Source organism: Protobothrops mucrosquamatus, unplaced genomic scaffold, assembly GCF_001527695.2.
Source record: "Protobothrops mucrosquamatus isolate PMUCROS unplaced genomic scaffold, P.Mucros_1.0 scaffold15, whole genome shotgun sequence".
Lineage (NCBI taxonomy): Eukaryota > Metazoa > Chordata > Lepidosauria > Squamata > Viperidae > Protobothrops > Protobothrops mucrosquamatus.
The window spans coordinates 806,635-825,403 of record NW_015386402.1 but is presented as its reverse complement, the minus strand read 5'-3'; the positions used below and the strand labels follow the sequence as shown (position 1 = coordinate 825,403).

The 18,769-nt window shown below is 35.6% G+C and overlaps 1 protein-coding gene across 1 annotated transcript in view; it reads left to right on the top strand.

Annotated features, from left to right (window-relative positions):
• The window catches only part of LOC107282893 (homeobox protein Meis2), a 37,839-nt gene that overhangs the window by 2,528 nt on the left and 16,542 nt on the right, over positions 1–18,769 (top strand). The window lies entirely within an intron of this gene.

Sequence of the window (18,769 nt, the reverse complement as noted above, 5' to 3'; positions counted from 1 at the left end):
AGTTGAGCATGGAGCAGTCTAAATCCTATTAATGTCTCTCAAGCTATGATGGAGAAAGCTGGTTAACAAAATTACTAATAAACTAATTAGTAAAAAGAACAAGCAGAAATACAAATGCCCAAATCTTGGTTTAGGAGGGAAAATAAAAATTCTTAAAATATATTTAGTTTTTGCTGTTTCTAATAGTTTAGCTCTTAATAGATAAAAATGCAGTTTAAAAAAAAACAATTTAGTGTGTTGCATTTATTCTTGATATGAAATGCAGGCTTCACACTGAAACAGCATTTAAGTTATATAAAAATCTAATGCTGTGTAAAATTAAGTGAATCTAATTAATTGTCCCAATAATTTTAGATTACTGTTTACAAAATATGGAAATCTTATCATCTTTGAAGTAATATTCAGGAAATGGCTAAGGCAAGCTCCAAGTATGACGTGAAAGAGATCTAGACAATTTGTTTCTCTTTTCTTATTATTCCAAAAATGTCAGAGATTAATATTGCTGAAACTTTGATTACAAGGGTAATCCATTTTAGTGAATAAATTTGGTTGTGATGTTTTATTGCACCTGCATTAACCAGCTTTTCACAGACAGAATGACTAGAGACCAAAGAGAGGGGCTTCAGATATATTAAACTCTATTATAGAAAATGTAATTTCTGTCAATATAATCCCATGTATTCTTCAATTTAGTACGTTGGAGATAACAAGGTACTTACAATATATTTGCCTTCAGAGGATTAATTCACCAAGTGCTGCTATCTGTAAGACACAGACAGGCTTATATAATCAGAGCTTGTAAAGGTTATCAATTTCTGTGACCTTACAACAGACATAGGAGATCAATTTGCTGTAGCCTTTTAAATATGTTGAACAATGAGATCAGAGAATGCTTTGTGTGTTGATTTACACTTATTTTTGAATGCCACATACCAAATAATAAATAATTATGTGTTAATCACTAATAAGGACATCGGAATATAAAAGCACACATGATGCAGATTTATTGTACGAACAAGCCTGGCTTGCATGTCTGTATTTGTTTTGTTGGATCCTTAAAATGGGTATGTACTTTTGCAAATATGTAATGCTACTACTTGTAAAGTTTGTTGAAATTGCTCTTTGCAGGTGAATTATAAAATATTGCATCCCATGCATTTGTAAAAACTTACACAAAAGTTCATGATGAGGTTCTCATAGGTTTGTCTGCATGAACTTCTGTATAAATGAGAGAACACATTTGGAATTAGTTGCACATTTATAATGCAATGATGTATATCTAGCTGGGTGTCTCTACTCTTCTACTAGCAATTCTATTTTACTAATAAATCCTTGGGAAATATTGTGAAAGCAAGTTTTCAGATATGGCCCTTATGTTACACTGAATCATCAGATTTTTTTTTATTTGGTTTCATTTTTATTCTACTTCTATATCAACGACTGTAGTGTTGTTGTGATTCAGTGCATTTATTTTAATATGTCTTCTGTAGTGTTATGTATTTAAATAACCTGGTAAATATTTTTTTAAAGGGTGGGGTTTAATAACCTAAAATAAAATGTTAAAACATGAGTTATTTAAGAGTCACATTAAAAGGGATTAAGAGTCAAATTAAAATAGAATGGCCAAGAAATAAAAGGAAAAAAGTTCACCAGAGTTCAAATGAGACAAGGCATGTTGGTTATAAGCAGGAATGTAGGAGGTAGTTTTTGTTAGGGCTTGTACTGTTGTATTTTCTAGCCCTGTTTGAAGAACTCAGATCCCTTGAAGTGAACAGGCCATAGTCAAGATTGGCTAGAAATATATAAACTATATTGTATGTTATTATAAGCTTGTGAATTATTCTAGCCTTCAAGGATAGATTTGAAACCTAGATAATCTATCAACAATTATGCCGGGTATGACTAACATGTAATATCCTAAGGGAAAACAATGTGGTTTATGATAGCTTCCTAAATAGTTCATTTTGTTCGGAGTATTTCTAAATAGTATTGTGCAAATAGAAAGCCAGTATGATGCATCTGGCCTCTAGGATTTTTTTTCATCTGACTCCTTAGCAGCTGAATGTTCTAAGCTGAAATTCTTTAAAAAAAATCATGATATTGGGCATATATTAGAGAAGCCCTTGGTCAAGTATTAGGGTATTTCTCTTTGTACAGGAACATCCTATTTCCCAAGGCAGGGGTTAAACAAGAGCCGCCCTATCATTAGGCAGACTGAGTGACTACGTGCTTGCTTTGCATATCCAAATTAAAAGCCCAGAAGGTATTGGAGGTAGACAAAGTTATACATGTACTGGACTGCCTGCCTTGTATCATCTGAACTATCCTGCCACATGTAAATGAAATAGAAACAGCCAGCACTGAATTAAAATTCAGCTGCCAGGTTGGATGACTTCTCCATGAAGAGTTGTGGTGAGGGTGAGGGCATTTTAGATTTTGCCTCAGGCAGCAAAATGTCTTCAAATGGCCCTAGATTAGCCTCTACTTTCCACAGTGAGGCACTTGAAAGAGAAAGAGAAATAAGTTTCACTGTCGGCAGCTAAACAACTTAAGCCGGTACTCCAGGGCTTCGGATGCTGTGCTAAAACAAGCCAATACAGGGATAATATGTTTCATGAACAATTATGTGTGCTGTGACTAGAGCTATGTATTGTTCAAGATATGAATCTTTTCTCTGACATCAAACAATTAAGGTGGCCTTAAGCAAGCCATTCTCTCTCAACTTTAGCCTCCCAAATGCAATTTGGCAGAATAATATAGATTTACCTTAGAGGTTGGATTATATTAAATTATACATTAAGTCCTCTGTTAAATTAATTTTAAAAAAGTTTTATAGCAGCTTATGAAACAGTTGACAAGATAAATTTTAAAGCAATAAACTAGAAAGTAGTTAACTAAAATGAAGTTTACAACTTCTACAAATTTTTAAAGCACTATGCAAATTAGGACTGTATGAAGCATCCAAAAGATGTGCTTGCAAAACATGTTAGCACAAGTGGAGCACTTTCTGTCCATGTATATGCAGACAGTCTGGAACAATGTGTGAAAAAGTTGTGTGAGATTTCCACCTCTTTCAAATACTTTACACAGCTCTAACACAAATTCTAAGTCATCAATTTGTAATGTGCCAGTTATATATTCTACTTTTGGAGAAGGAAGAATTAAGCTCAAGATGTTGACTTGCCCAAGGCAGCCATCCCAAATTAGTAGTAGCACCTATTGGCAATCATAGGTTTATCTTGTACCAGATTTATGGATTGTTCTCCTGATGTCTTTTCACTGAACTATGATAGGCCCCTTTTGCCTGTTCTTTGGAAAAATACTTCCAAGTTCAGAGAAAGTAATTATCGGCTATATTGTAGAGATCTGTACAATTATTCTTTTTTCTACAAGAAAAATCTAATCTATAGATTAGTTTTACCTTGTTTAGTTGACACATATATGATTCAATTGTAATTCTCTGGGATTTTTTTCTTTGTTTAAATCTTTCAAAACCTGTTAATAACCATGAACATTTTTATTCTGATGAGTTAGTAAATGTTGCAGAGATTTAATGAAGTCTGAATGGCAGCTTGGGTGTGGATCAGTTATGAATGATTGCATTATGACATGGGCAAATACATGAAATTTACATGAAAAACAAAAGCTCATGACTTGAGAGCATATGATATTTGAATAAAAATATATTTGATTTGATGGCCTTCTGAAAGATGGAAGATTTTTCAGCATGCTTTCTGAAAATACCTTAAAGAATTTATTTTGATATATTTTGAATTTAAAGTAACATTTTTCTGTGTATGTTGATTTTCTTTCAGTTTTTTATGGGCATATAAGATCACAAGACTGCTAAGACAATTCATAATGTTTCAATTATTTTAAAGCAGCAAAATACTGGAATATTATAACATTGTATTCGATTTGGAGATCGATTTGAAATTTCTACCAAATATTTCCAATTATGTCCGAATCTGGCATAATAATTAAAAAAAACCAGTAAAAGTTTGTAAGGCAAATGTTAGGATTTAGAAGCATAAGATTTTGTCTCTATGATCAACCTCTGAAGCATGTAATAGTCATTGGGAAAGAAAGAAAAAGAATATAAAATATGGTGGTGAAAAGACCCAGCAGGATTAGCTTAAACATTTTTTTTATAACCCCCCTATATTGTTCAGTTTTAGCATTCAGCTTCCAGAAACCTTACTAAGATTTATGGAAAGATTATGTCCATCTCTCTTGCCATTCTCATGCTCATGGGTGTCATCTGTTTTGCTTTGCATATTCTTATTGTTGTTGTTACATGTACTGATTCATTAAAAAATCGGAAGCAGGCATGTTGGAAAACAAAAATGCCAACTAGAAAGCTAGTCTTTATTTCCAAAAATGATTCAGTACCCTGCATATACGTCAGATGCATCTTTATTAAAAAATTGACTCAAAAAGGAGGAAAAATAAGCATCTGAAGGAGAGAAAGTAATGGAGAGCGCATCCCCCTCAGTTTCCTTTCTTTGAATTGGGTATTTTGTGACTAAATACTTCCATTAATGGAGTCATTTTTGTGAGAGTGTTAATGACATTGTTTCAACATTCCATATGCGCTCACTTATCTAGAAGGGTGGCGAGTCCTCTTTTAAAGCAATGTTCTTATGAGAACTAGTGTGATAACTAGTTGATCATTGTTATTCACGTAGATGAAAACGCACGACGATTTGATATTCAGATTTCTACCATATTTGGGGTTTTTTTTGCTGGACTGATCTGTAGATTGCTGGTCAGTATTTTCCATGCTCCTCCCTCTCCCTTGTCCTTTTGCTTTCTTTAATTTAGCTCAGCCTTGATCTGCTTCTTTTCCTTGTCCTTGAGGGTGAGATGGCTTTTCTGAAGCCCACCTATTGGCAATAGTGAGGAGGGGAAAATGGGATAGTAGGAGATCATTTTCTCCCCTCCCTCCCTCCTTCCTTTCTTTCTTCCTTTCTTTCTTTCTTTCTTTCTTTCTTTCTTTCTTTCTTTCTTTCTTTCTTTCTTTCTTTCTGTCTGTCTTCCTTCCTTCCTTCCTTCCTTTCTTTCTTTCTTTCTTTCCATCTAATACAGGGGTTCTCAACCTTGGCAACTTTAAGACTTGTGGACTTCAACTCCCAGAAGCCAGCTTTGCTGGCTGAGGAATTCTGGGAGTTGAAGTCCACAAGTCTTAAAGTTGCCAAGGTTGAGAACCCCTGATCTAATATAACATGTACAGTTAAACACAGGCTCAGATAGTGTTCCATGAAGTCTATCAAAATACTCAGAGTATGAATTTCTAGATTTCAGAAGAGAAATTATTCCATGTTTTATGATTTCTAACGTGAAGGCATGGAAGAAATATGGAGGGACAGCTTAAGCTTAATCTGCTAATGAACTGGATGACATCTGCACGTAGGCACATAATAGCTGAGATAAAACATATGCCAAAGCACAGATTACCTCAAAAAGGTGGGAAAGATCATGGATGATTCAGATCATGGATGATTCATTTTCTGTATGCAAATATATTATAATATTTTCATATATATATATTCGTAGATTTTCACGGGTACAGGTATGCAGGTCTTGGCGTATTCGGGTCTTTTCCCGTGTAAGATTGAGAGTATCTTGGCGACGTTTCGACGAGGTCCCACTCGTCATCTTCGGGCTGGGGTCTTCAGCTTTGTGCTTGTGCGAAGCACGAAGCCGAAGACCCCAGTCTGAAGATGACGAGTGGGACCTCGTCGAAACATCGCCAAGTGGCAAGTCTTTTGGTAAAGTTTTCCATCAAACACTGCTTGCATTTCAACAAAGTGTTTTTGACATGCTCTTAAATTGGGTTAACAAAGTTAGGCATTCATCAGGTTGATATTTTAGACAACTTTTATGAAAAGTAATTGGTTTGCTCAATTGTGAAGGAAAATGAGGTTATGTATGTATGAGATGATAGAGACTCTTATCCCTTATTCCTCTCTTCTGAAAGCATAAGGCTCTAGGGGAGGATTACTCCAAGGTGCAAAACATATATATCACTGTTTCTTCAATGGACATGAATAGCAGTGGATTTTATCTATCAGGGGAGATGGTAATTTGGGGTTTTATTTACTGTTTTTAAGTGCTTAGATGTGTGATTGCAAATCATTTCCGAGCATTTCCAAATACTTTTATGAGCAATCAGAGTTACAATAAATGCAAGTACTTGGCTGTAAATTTTAAACCTTCCCAAATTATCCAATGTAAATGATCTAAAATCAATCAGGGATCATCATGTTTCACGGGAGAGTTTTCCTTTTATCCCATGCTCAGGCATGATTTAATAATGTCTTTAGAGGAGTTGTTTAAAGATTTAGCTATAGATTGTTTGCCCAAGATAGTAAAAAAAAACAAGGGAAGGGAAAACAACCAACACACAAAAACAGAGAATGAAAATAATGTGCAATAGCATAAACGGCAGGGTAACATCATTATAGGTTGGTTTTGTCAAACAAATCCAAATGCATGGAAAGGGCTTATTTATGTCCTGGTCTTCTAGTGTTTAGGCATTTCTCCAATATAACTGTAATGAGTTCTGTTTACAATTTATTATTCCAAATAGGTGTTTCTCTTTGAGAATGCATGTTATAACGTTAAAAGATGGCTATTATGAAGTGAAAAAGTGAAGTGCTTTTTAACTTTTATTTAACATTGTGGGAAACTTAATTACATGCTTAAAATAAGTAATAGTTTATTTGGATTATGCCCATTCTAAATAGGTCTGTTAAATTGGTCCTGTAAATGCTGATTGAACAGCAGTTGGAAATAGATATCCCATAGCAAGTTTTTAAAGTGAGTTTTAGTTAATTATTTTATGCTTTTCATCTTCCATGTTTAAACTATTGTGATTTATGTTGGTATTTTTTTTTACATCCATGCTATTTCCTTATGCTTAACTATACTGAAGTGATCAACTGAACTGATTATTTATTTATTCATGTATTGATGCACAGACTCCTGGTAAGACCAACCTTTGAGAATTTATAATTATTAGTTAATATAAAACTTTTAGTTAAAACCAGCCAATCAATACAATATGTACATAACAGAGGTGGTCCTAATTTTGGAATTTATTTTTTGTTACCCACTGTGATCAAACACCTCTCAGTCATGTGCAGTTTCACTAATATATGGCTGACAAGTCAGGTCCAGACCAAGAATAACATAGAATATTCCAGTCAAAGTTCAGTACTTTATTTATTCACACCAGACTATTGCCATATTAAGCCTAATTCTACTACTCTAACCCTAACCCTAGCTGGAAGGTTCTAGGGAATGGTTATCTTAACTCATTTCCTCTGTCTTGCATCCAGATCTGGCCTGTGATGCCTTTTGTCTCTCTCACACACACCCTTTTGGAACATGTCCCTCCTTCCAGGGAAACTGCCTTTTCACTGTAGGCCGTCACACACCTCTTTTCGTAGACACAATCCATCACACAAAAAAAGGTCAAAGTTTATTATCCATGATAAATACTTTGCCTGCCCACGATGTCCGGTAAACAGTTCTGAGCCAGCCAGCATTTTGCACATGGGCAGGAGAGGACTTCTAGACGTTGCCCCCCAACAATTTCCCAATGATTTGCAGCCTTCTGACCTTATTGGGTCATCCCCTTTCTACCCATGAAAATGAATGAGTGCACACTGGAATGCTCTCCGGAGGCAAAGTGCTTCCCTTCAGCAAGACGAGAAGGTGCTCTGAGATCCTGCAGCTAGGGAATGCCTTGGCAGACAAAGTACTTCAACCTGACCCCCTTAGCTGAGTGCAGCATTAAGTTCAAAAGTCAGCTGGAATCTATTTTGTAACCGTATAAGGACATCTATCAGACTACGCAAAACACCGTCATTGGCTATATTCACTCCAGTTGCAAAATCATCAAAAAGTAACAGGCACACTTCCCACTGCTTGGAAGAGGAATGTTCCACTACTTTCTCAGTTTGACAATGCACAGTTTATTCTTTAAATAGTATGTTTATTTACCATTAGAGGAAAAGTAAATGCCAGCTTTTAAAGTAGATTTTCAAACTGTATTTAAAGAGTAGTCAGAGTGTGCAAAGACTGTAGCAGAAGAAACACTTATAGTGTTGGGGCCACCACAGAGAAGCCTTTAGTTCTGATCGTACCCTGCACAGTACTCGTAGCAGACCAGCAGATAATATAGTATATTATATAGTATATACTACGTATAATATAGTTAAAGCTAAGCAGACTCCTCTAGAGTTTGGATAGACTCTAAAATTATTAGAATAAAATAAACTCTAAAAAAACACTTTAAAATCAATCAAAACTGATTTGGATGTATAATAATAAAGCACCTTAAGAGCCATATTAAATTATTGTTAGAAAAGTTAATGTATATCTTGCAAGAAGAAGTTGTAACTTGAAAGACAACTGTATTGTGATATATATATATATATTGTTTTGGAATTATCCTTTCCTGTGTCTAATTTGTTGCTGAAGAAAAGTTTATACACCAGCTTTAGCCAACTTGGTACCTTCCAGATAGGCTGCAATTCAAGCTTTACTTATGCTGGTTGGAATCCTCAGAGCTGAAATCCCCATGCTTCTGGAAGGCACTGATGGGATTAGTTAGATATTTATGTATTAAATTTATCTGCCGCCCATCTCACTATCAAGCAGCTTTCACACAAACATATTCCCTAGTCAGTTGATCTTGGGACAAACTACTGAAACCCATCACTGAATATGATTTTTCTTTCCAAAAATAACAATGTATATGATGTATCTAACAGCAGTAGTATTCTGTTAGGGCATTCTTAACAGCGAAACAATGCAGCTTTTGTTGATTTTTTTAAAAAAAATCCCAAGATCCAATGCAGTTAGCTGGCAATTTTCAGAGAAATTCCAATGCATCTGAGAAGGCTGAGTTAGACAACAGATATGCTTATGGTAACATCCAATACCTAATGTTAATTTTTTAGAAAACTTTCAAAATGAATGCAATAAAGGAAAGATTAAGAAAAGTAAATATAATGTGTGAAAACCATTGCTGACTTCTTTGAAACATGACAGTGAGCCCAAAGATATAATACTTGTAAATCTGGTTAATAATAGCTGGCAAAAAATGTGATATTTCTTGTTTATCAAGAAATAATTTACTTAAGACAGATATCCATGGCTGTTTTCACATACACAAACAGGAGGCAGTAAATGAGAGAATGGAAGAGATGCAGTGCAAATTGGACAAAATAAATTGCAGACAAAACAAGGCTTTAAAATATGCTGAAGGTGTTTAGTTGAAAGTTGAGATATATTTTACTTTCAAAAAATCAAAAGACGGTTTTCAGGGATTTGCCCCAATTCATTATATGGCATATTCTACCTAGCTCAGCATTTACCTGTTTGATCTTTTTTGAGTTCTTTCATATTACTATTTTCATATTTAATAATTACTTTGGATTGGTGGATGATAGCAGAACAAAATACCTATGGTGTTATATCTCTGCTATAAAGAGGAAAAATATAGGGGCATGAGGATCCTGGCCATAAGCAGTGAGCAAGGTAATTAGATGGAAACATTTGTTATGGTCTTCTTTCAGAATACAAAATAAAAATCAATAGGAAGCATGAATTAATAAAAATAATTTCTAAATATAAAACAATCAATAGATGCTGACATCTAGCTAGTTTAAATTTGTTCTCAAGGATTATGAATAAAATGAATCCTCGTGCCTAAAACTCAAAAGAAAAATAAGGAACTTTAGGGTAGCTATAACTAATAAATATTGAATAAAAATTGATCTGGGTGGCCTGTTTTTTTGTTTTGTTTTTTAGTACAGTCTGAATGAACCTTAGCACTGGAATGGAATAAAATTCTCAACATCAAAAAATACATGCAATTAACCTAATCTCGCTTGACTTGCATGGAATTAATCTCCAAGGGTGCTGAGACAGAAAGATAACTGTCCTCTAGAAGGGTTATGGGGAGATCATTGGTGCTTAGGATAAATGAGTACAAGTAAACTTCTGGCAATCAGTTGTGGGAGTCTTTGAGAGGTGAATAAATCTTTGAGTTAATGTCTTATCAGACATTCTGATATTCAGTGTCCCAAATCCACTGTGTTCTATGGTAACATTGTTAGTCCTTTCTAATCCTAACAATACTTGGGCAAGAGGCAATAGGAGAGCAGTTTATTTACCTACTTATAGTTCTACCACCTTGAGCTACACTGGAATTAATTTCAATTTACAAACATAATGCTACTCCCTTCAATAACTGCCCCTCCCATTTTTTTAATAAGTGTATCTACAGCACATAGATACCCATGCCAATGGGTAAGATTAGCAGAAATGTAAAGATTTCAATGTGGGACCAGATCCATTGGGCTAAATCCAAGATTTCTGAAGCATCTTCATATATCTCCCATCCACCTCCACTTGTATTTTAGACCCTAGAAAGCAGATTTGGGGAATGGGGCTGGTGGCAGAGAAGGACTGAATATAACTCACTTTTTGTCCCCATTAGCCTTCTAACTCATTTCCATCTCACGTTACCTAGAGAAAGCTATAGGCTCTAGTAACATAATTATCATATTACAATTTTTGTTTAAATGTTCTATAGTTGTATACTTGTTTCAAAAATATCTTTTTTCCTTCCAATTGCTTTTAGGGTTGCCAGGTGTCCACTATTTGAGTGGACAGTCCACTTTTTTCACATTATGTTCACTATTTTTTTTCACAAAATAGTGGACATTTTTTTTATTCAAAAGCTTTATGATGAAATGGTACGTAATCTAAAGCTGTACAGTCTACTTTTTTTACTACTTAACACCACCCCCCCCCCCCCTTGTCTGCTATTTTTTGGAAGCAGACCTGGCAACCCTAATTGCTTTAGCTGAAATCCAAGATACAAAATGTGTGTATATATAAAATAAAAGATTAATAAAAGTAAGGTAATAACAGTAAAAGATTGATAAAATTATATTGCGCAGCTAATACACAAACTATCTCATAAATTTTATTTTTAGGAAATGCAAAGTGAACCTTTATAAAAGGATATCGAGGTTTATCAAAAACAGACTAGGAACATGGAATTTGTTTGGAAGTCCAGGACTTGATCCATTTTTAATAGGTTTAGACACCTTTTGTTTGAAGGTATTTTGTCCTTAAAGAAGTTTAATTCCATGTGTAATGATTAGATCCAGAGAACTAAATTGCCAACAAATTAGGAACTGTTCCATCAGAGATGAATTTTCTCTTTCATAACATAAAAGAACATGAACCTGCATAAAAGAAACTATACACTGCATTGTTAAAAAGTCAGCCTGATATTTAAACATAGGGCACATATTGCTGAATAAAAGTGTTCTTTTCATGCAGAGTTAAATAGGAAGGAAGTTATTGTAAAGGTATGTCTTATATCTCTATTCAGTGGATCTTTTTATAAAAGAAAGAGGGCTGGATTTTTTTAAAACAGGAAACAAAAATAATGCTAGTTTTCTGAATTAAAACTAATATCACTTAACTATTAAATGAAATATACTTTGCCTGATTATATTTACTCATTATTGAGTGAACCCTTTCACAGTTTCAGAAACTTAACAGGCTTAGGGTTAAGTTTATGGTTCAAGAAACTTAATTATGGTTTCCTTTATTCATTGAATTAACAAACCACCAACCAAAATTCCACTAATTGAGTGCTACATAAATGGAAGTTTGCAACAGACAGGTAAACTGTAATCTGGAAATGTAACACTAGTAAATTTGAAGTATTTCAAATATTTTAAACAATTTTAAATGATAAACCAAATTTGCCTTCAAATTTATTATATACAAGCTTAGTGCTAAATGATTTGAGGATGAAAGCACACCAATAATTCCAAAAAACAGGTCTGATTATTATATGCATGGAATTGTAAGCCATGTTTTATATTTTACATATTCGCATTGCAGTGTTTTACATGACATCTGAATTGGGCTAATCTTATTTGTGACATTCAAATTTTGTCCATATGACATTTGTATGCTATTTTGAACATCATAATCTTTTGACAGCATGAAAGGATTTGCTAAGCTTGAATCAGTTAGTATGGACAAAATTAGGGCACTTAAAAGCCAAAGAAGACAGCAGTGGCAAATCAATTTGAAGATTAAAATAAACTCTCGATATATCTTTTTTTTTTTAAGAAAAAGATGATAAAAAACTTAATAAAATAATAACAATCGAGTTTGCAGGAAACAGAGCGAGTTGCTATCTGCTTATCTACTCACATTTAACAGGATAACAGAGTTGGAAGGGATCTTGGAGGTCTTCTAGTCCAAACCCCGCTCAAGCAGGAGACCCTATAGCATTTCAGACAAATGGTTGTTCATTTTCTTCTTAAAAATCTCCAGTGTTGGTGCACCCACCATTTCCAAAGGCAAGCCATTTCGTTGGTTGATTCCTCTAACCCAGGGGTAGGCAACCTTGGCTCTTTTATGACTCGTGGACTTCAACTCCCAGAATTCCTGAGCCAGCAGGGCTCAGGAATTCAACGAGTTGAAGTCCACGAGTCATAAAAGAGCCAAGGTTGCCTACCCCTGCTCTAACCGTTAAGAAATTTCTCCTTAGTTCTAGGTTGCGTCTCTCCTTGGTGAGTTTCCATCCATTGTTTCTTGCCTTGCCTTCTGGTCACATCAGACCATGCTATCTTTCTCTCAAAAAGGTTGACCCAATGGATCATGGGGTTGTCTAGTGATTATTTATAATTCTACAAGTTTTTGAAGGAATTATGAAACCTTTAAGATTCCACTCCCTTAAATATGATATGGGCGAATGGCATAGTAATATATGATATCAAGATAGGCAGACACAGTGGATTGTGTATCAACTGCTGATAGAACAACATTTGGATTTGTTTCATCAAAACCTGCTCTGAATAGCTGGGAAACTTTTGAAGTGAATTTCATTGAATAGAGAGCAAGGGAAAAGCATGTCACATGTGCAAAAGCATATGTGGAACATAATGTTGGATGTAACCCAATTTAATATTTCAAAGCTTAAGTTGCCTCTAATCTGTCCCAGTTCATTCTGATTACATTCCTTGAGTAGTTTTAACAACCCTTTTTTAGAACCATGGATAAAACTGACCCTCCCTCATCTTTCTCAGCATGCTAAGATTGTTTTCCTAAATGAAGTACTGAACCCAAATCAAAAGCAGAAAACAGGAAGATTGCCAATTTTTCATTTGAATAATCTGTCAATTCCAAACCATGTTCCTCAAAATGAATTTATTGATGAGATATTAATAGGCTGTGTGATTTATTATTAGCTTTTTATTCTAGGTAGAAATCCTACATCCAGTTATGTAAATATTTGTGAGAATTATTCAGTATTATCCAGGTCCCTCTGCTGTCTCAAAATTTATTTATTTATCAAATTTAGATATCACCTATGTCACTCTCACTCTGGGAGGTTTATAGCTATAAAAGCACAAAGACCATATATAAATATAGTGCATCAGTAAAATGGGAGCCAGGTAAAAACAAAGATAGTATTAATCTTTAATAGAAAACTCTGATCTGTAGATCTTTCTTTGGAAAATCTCTGCCCATTAGGATCTGAAAGTGGCAGGAGTCCCCTTAAGCAGCCTATCTGGGACATTGACTTTCAAACCAATAGTAATATCCAACCTCGTATCCAACCCACAGAATTTTTCTTAAAAGGGCACATGCCGTCATTCTGTCTCTCCTCTATTCTAAAACTGAAATTTTGTCATCTATCCCCCTCTTAAAGAAATACCCTGGTAGAAAGCATGATGGACTCTGATACCGGTCAGTCCTCAACTTACAGCCATTCCTTTGGTGACCATTCAAAGTTACAACAGCACTGAAAAAAGTGACATATGCTGGTTTTCACACTTAACAAGGGTTGCAGCGTCCCCATGGTCATGTGACCAAAATTTGTGCGTTTGACAACTGGCATGCATTTATGACGGTTGCACTGTCCCAGGGCCATGTGATCTCTATGTGTAAACTTCCCAGTTGGCTTCTGACAAGCAAATTCAAGGGAGGAAGCCGGATGATTCACTTAATAACTGCAGTGATTTACTTAACAATTGCGGCAAAAAGGTCATAAAATAGGGCACAGCTCACTTATCAACTGTTTTAGGAATGGAAATTTTGGGCTCCACTGTGGCTTGTAAGTCAAGTTGCCCAATTCTGGGTGTCTCATTTTTTCTGTTCATCTCCTCTGTGACTGAAGATGATCACCACTGATATTTGTATTGTTTTATCAAAACAGTTTGGCGTAATCGTTAAGGTGCTGGCCTGAAAACCAGGAGACTGCCTTAGACATGAAAGCTGGCTGGGTGACCTTGAGGAATTACTTTCTCTCAGCACAACGCACCTCACAGGGCTGTTGTTGTGGGCAAAGTAGGAGAATATTAGAAGAAGGAATATTATGTATGTTTGCTGCTATAAGTGATAAAAAATTTTAAAAAATCTGATAAATAAGGAAGCACTGTATTTTAAACATGCAATAAAGGTTTGCTGTTGTTGATATTCCATTTGGCAAAGCCCCACATATTTTTAGGCTAGGTGAATTCACAATAAGAGACAACTTGTAACCATCAAACAGCCAGCCAGTTTGGTCTAGTGCAGTGGTTCTCAACCTTTTTAATGCTGCGACCCCCAACTGGTCGTAAGTCGAGGACTAAACCGGTCGTAAGTCGAGGACTAAACCGGTCATAAGTCGAGGACTAAACCGGTTGTAAGTCAAGGACTACCCAACCGGTCGTAAGTCGAGGACTATCCCTGCCCGGGAGCGCCGTGCATGCGTGGTTCCGCCCCCTGCGCCAGCCGAGGCGTAGCTGGCAAGCGGCAGAGACGGAGCAGGCCGACCACCAGCTGGCCCAGCCCAAGGGAGGTAAGGCACCCACCGGAAAAGGGGAAAAAATGGCGGAGAGCCTTGCTTGGCAACCCCCGTGAAATGGTCGATCGACCCCAAATGGGGTTGCGACCCATAGGTTGAGAACCGCTGGTCTAGTGGTTAAGGCACCAGGCTAGAAAGTGGAAGACTGTGAGTTCAAGTTCCACCTCAGCCATGAAAACCAGCTGGATGATTTTGGGCCAGGAGAAAGGTGTGTTGGATATGTTCGCCACTTTGAGTTATTTGTATAAATAATAAAGGCAGGATAAAAATAAATAAATAAAATCATTTGAATCCCTACAAGCAACTATTCAAACAGTTGGATAAATGAAATGAAAAAGTTAATACTTTCAGATTGTGATTCTGCCTGTTAACCCAAACTAGATTGAAGATTTGGAACAAACAGATATGGTTCAGGAAGAAACAAAATTCATCAAATTGTTTGCAAATAGAAGGTAAATTAAAATATACTTGCAGGAAGTAATGAAGGAGTTTTCTTCTGCAGTCACATTGGCACCAATGTGTTCTATTTGTGGATTCTGATTCATAAAAGCAAGTGGCCTTTCTAATTAGTTTCCCATCTCCTCCTTCCTTAGGAGAAAGATCTTCTCAGAATGCGGGTTTTCCTTTTATCAAAGCAGCATGTGAGGAAAAAGCTGATGGCAAAAAGCCATCTTGTGTTTTCACAGTTATTTATAAAGTATCTCTGAGATTTAAGGTGTTCATATTTCATTTTCAAGAGGGCTTATGCATTGGCATAATAAAGCTAACTTACGTTTATAAGGTGTTGTAGTAAATTATATTGTATGGTTGCTTAGAACAGGCTTGAACCACATCTGCAAGTACAGTAATAACCAGAGTGTTTATTAATGTAGCTAAGAAGCTTAAGCTTGTATCAAGATAGATTGTAGTTCAAGCTTAAAATGTTAGCCTTAGGCATACCATTTACAATTGGGCTTAGTTTCTTATCTGCAAAGAGAGCTTTCTTACTATGCAGTCTAATTGGTTGAACAGTATACAACAGTCACAGAATGCAGTGTCTATAGAGATTCTGAGTCATCCAGGTCATGGTTGTCTCAAAGATATTTTTTCAAAAGGCAACTGGACTTTGATTTTCCTTGAAGACATTTCAAAGTTGAGGCATTTTGCTTCTCTTCCAAGAAGCTTCTTCAATTCACAGAATGCAATAATAAATGTAGGATATGTCTTAATATTAAAACTTTTTCATATTGAATCTTAAAATCTTAAAATATAATTTCTTGAAGCCACTCATCTACAATAACTCCAATTTATCTGAATTCAACTGTTGCCCCTTTTTCAGTCATAACTGTCTCTGGGCAATTGTTAAGCCACCTGTGCATATTTCTTATAATTCAGTTGGAAAGGAGAGATAGAATTAGATATCACCAGCATAGTGTTGGCAACATAATATATGTTACATATCTGAATGATCACCCTAGCAGTTTTATGTAGGTATTGAAAAGCACATCAAAAGAATAGAATCTGTTGGGTCCCCAAAGCTGAGTAGAAATATACCACTACCACTCTCTAGTGGTATTTACAGATAGTAATGGAACCCATATAACCACATGCCTTCTTTCTACAATGTCCCAACTGCTTCAATTACATTCTATGATCAGTGGTATCAAGATCAAGTTATCCATGAAGTGGATCCATGAATTCCATTTATGACTCTTTTAACAAGTAATGTCATCAAACATGGCAATTAAGACAACTAGTTCTATATTTGACTAGATTGATTAATTTCAATCTAGCTTCAAACTCAAATATAGAACTAGTTGCCTTAATTGCCAGTCTTCTTCCAGGTTCACTTGTTTCATTGTCATCATACTTTTAGCACCTTCTCCCAGAAGGAAATAGTTGCAATTAGATTGCCTTTTCTAAAACCTCATTATACACCACTATCTAGATCAGTGTTTCTCAACCTTGACAATTTTAAGGCATGTGGACTTCAACTCCCAGAATTCCACAGGCAGCAATGCTGGCTGTGGAATTCTGGGAGTTGAAGTCCACATGCCTTAAAATTGTCAAGGTTGAGAAACATTGATCTAGATTATACACTATTTCCTACCAGGCAGTGGGTATAGTTATCTTATTTAAAGAAACATTAATCATTGCATAGACTCACTTAGTTTGAAGATTTGAAGAACAGGTATTTTGCCCGACCTTTAGAAACATCTTGTGCACTTTCTCAAGCCACAAAAATTGAAATAGATGCCAATAATGATAACTTTTATTATAACTTTATTCTGTGTTCACATCTCCATACATGCATATACATATACATATGCTATATACACACACATATATACATACATACATATATATTAATCACAGACCAAGGTATAATTAATTAATAAGCAGACAAAAGGTGTTCCTGTAACCTCATCAGCTTCCACATTATATATAGTTTCTACAGTAGAAATCTCTCCCCTCAAACTGCTTTGAAAACCTACCATACTAGATATTTCCTACCCGTCTAGAAGTTTGAAAGCATGCAAATGTGAGTAGATAAATAGATACCACTTTGGTGGGAAAGTAACAGCATTCCATGCATCTTGGCATAATAGTCATGCTGGCCACATGACCACAGAGGCGTCTTTGGACATCCCTGGCTCCCTCAGCTAAGAAATGGAGATGAGCAATGCCCCCTAGAGTCGGAAATGACTGGTCAGCGGAAATCTTTACCTTTTACTAGATATTAAGTGGCCAATCACATTCAGAAATTTGCTTGAATTCTTACAGGATAAAAGTGGTGTATGGATCAAGAATGTACATGCAAGGTTCCTGTAATAAACTTAGACATACAGGCTGCTTGCTAGATTTTTGTACATTTAGCAGAGCAATGTACAGAAAAACCCTTATATTGGGATGTTGGGAACCAGGTTTATATGTACATCTCTACACTGTGTTTCTCAATCCTTAGTCCCTTTAAAATGTGTGGACTTCAGCTCCCAGACTTCCACACATTTTAAGTTATCATGGTTAAGAAAACCTGCTCTATACATTTTAAGTTATTTGTGTTCAGTTAATTACTTGGTCAGGACTATGAAAGTCACTAGAATGATGCCAGGGAAACATTCCCAGGGTTAACAGTATACCCAGAGTTAATACGTGTACATTATTGTTGAGTTCTATTTTTTAGCCTCTACCATTTTTAATATATTGTTGAAAGTTTCATTTCTTTTAATTAGAGCAGCATTTGAAATAAAGCCTAAAACATTAACCTGATTTATTTTTGTCTGAAGAATGTGGAACATTATTTATTGGAACATTTTCTTTCAGAGATGACCCCATGTCCTACTTACCCACTTAGGATTCTTTTATTTCTGTTCTCTGTTGACTAATGATTTCTTAAAAATGATTATACGTGTTTCACTGATACAGATTTTGGAGGCAGCTGACCAATGTATTGCTCAGTTCCACAGAGAAAATAATTCTAAGAAGACTTTTTAATGCTGTTGTTATTGAAATTCTATGTGAGGGTTAAGCCTTTGCTCATCTATGTAGTAGGAGTGTCAGCCAATAATAATTACTATTGACAAATGTATCTACATGAGTGTCTCTATTTTCCCCATGGCCTGATACAAATAATGGTGCCCTCCACATTCTGCACAGTTCTCCAGAGTGTGATCTATGCATTGGGGGAAACTGCGGCATAGGGAAGTTTTCTGAAGTGTTCAAAAGGCACATATTGACAAAGGATGTCTCTTCCATGCTTGACTCATAAAATCAGCATTCTCCAGGCATACATACTGGGTATACATAACTGATTTTATCTTCTTCTCTTCTATCTCTCTGCTTGATATGCCTGGTATCAGCATGTTCCCATGAAAGAGTCTAAACAAT